Genomic DNA, 2,185 nt, shown 5'->3' with positions numbered 1-2,185 from the left:
TTTAGGTCCGGTTTTAACACAAAATAATTTAAATTTATCAGTTATAATATTTGGCCACAAACCTGGATCATTTATATTCACTTGATCACCATCGTTATTATTGTTTTCATCGTTATTTGCTGAATCCAAAACATTTGTATAATCAGGCGCGTCTTTTTCGACGAATCCCACAGTTTCTATATTTTCGTTGAAAAGTTGTGTAGCTTGTTTGGAGTTTTCTTCTTCAGTTGAAGTTTGAATCGCAACTGCTGAAGTCGTAGCAATTTCGTTGTCAGATTTATATTGTAGCCATGAAAACAAATCTATTTGTGACTTTTTGAGATTTTGCTTTTCTTCTTTTTTCTTTTCTGCTGATTTCCTTTTTTGACACCCAGAGGGACACTTTTTTGGCATGGACATTATGGGTTAGGCTTTACCTGTCGAATAAGTAAATAATATTAAATATTTTTATCCCATGAATTAACAAAATGTTAAATATGTACATACTTTTTACAATATTACAAAAATTTTAGAAGCACTCAAGGAATGTGTCTATTTTTTTCGTTTGTTTACTTCAGTACCAGTTTCACCCTTATCTATCACTATTAACTGAGTTGAAATTAACGTAGTTGAGATCTAATCATGTGCAGACAACACTTCATAATCCCGAATATTGATAATACATTTCACATAGCTTTAAAAATAACTTACCGTATTTACTGGAATATAACTGGTCCTCGTACCCCTGATTTTACTTTGCGAAAAAAAGAAATTGAAAAGTTTCGCATAACCTCGCACAGAAAAAAAAGTTTAATCACGTTCACCTCATGGCAATAGTAACTCGCTTCCCGTGGTAAACCACGCGTCCTCCAATACGTCCGCAGACGCAAGTAAAAACAGGTCGTTTTATTGTATCACTGAATAAGATACAAACATTTGCAGTCTGTGTAATATATTTCTCAACAAATAGTGCAATTAGAGACAGCTGGGATAAAAATGGCACTAACTAATGAATCGCATGTCTCTTCCTCAAAAAATATGCTATTTAGCCACAAGCAAAACCATATGCTGCACTGGCAAACACTAAAAACTAGATGTGTGGGAGTCTTTCCCCTAGCTCAAATGCAGAGCAACAACAAAATTCAACAGAAAGTGTTAAAATTCGTAAACGTGTTAAAGCTAGGAAATATGTAGTGAATATTGTTATGGCACTTTCAGATATTGAATTTGGTTGTAGAGAATTAGCATTTCAATTCAAAAATTGTCTGCTGACTTTTATCTTTGACTCGCGCGATCTTTTGTTAATACCGCACCAATCATATATGCACATATCTTTACTGGCCTAGTACCATGGCTGTCTGTTCATTAGTCATTCGTGAAGGATTGTTCATTAAGTATCTCAAGTCTTGTAAATTACTGCTAATTTTTGCTTGAAATAATGGGAAAGCAGATGGTGCTATTTGGGTAGGATGCACACAAGGAAACTGCTCTCTAGGCAGGAAATAGCAATTGCAATATATGCGGGGATTTTACGAAAAAAACTGAAAACTTTAGTTTCCGAAAATCAATGTAAAGGAAATTTGCTTTTATATCTAATAAGTTAAACATATTAATTGACAATAAATACTTCCAATCCATATTTTAATCACTTACGATTTAATAAATTATAAATACAAATACACTTTAGAAAACGGATACGTTCTTTACGAAACATGAAAAGATATATCAAATGATGGTAAAGAAGTCAAGCCACATCTGGATGCCTGACGAATAATGCAACAACTGAACTGGACAAAACTTGTACATGAGTATATCGCGGAGATATATCGATGGCTTGGAAATAGGATGTTTGTTTCTAATTTTCTTATTACTTATTATTATGAAACAGTTGGTAGAGTTTAATTAATTATTGCATTTTTATTTGGTATAGCTGTACTTAATAAAATTGTATTATATTAAGTTAAAATACGTGTCAGCGAAGATGTTTGAAAATGTATTTTTTTATTTAATTATTTTTTAAAATGAGCCCTGGTTTGCGTGCCGGAAAAAAGTCATTGGTGTGTCACGTTTGCCAGTCATGTTAAGGGTTGTCCACCCCTGCTCTAGACTAACCATGTATAAAGAATATAATACATATTTTTTCAACGGTTTCGATAACGAGCCAAATGATATAAATGTGTAACAGATTAGAAAAAAACTAATGATG

This window comes from Typopeltis vanoorti, chromosome 17 (genome assembly GCF_054136105.1).
Source record: "Typopeltis vanoorti isolate ZY-2024b chromosome 17, IOZ_Tvanoo_1.0, whole genome shotgun sequence".
Classification (NCBI taxonomy): domain Eukaryota; kingdom Metazoa; phylum Arthropoda; class Arachnida; order Uropygi; family Thelyphonidae; genus Typopeltis; species Typopeltis vanoorti.
This window is presented reverse-complemented; position numbering follows the sequence as displayed.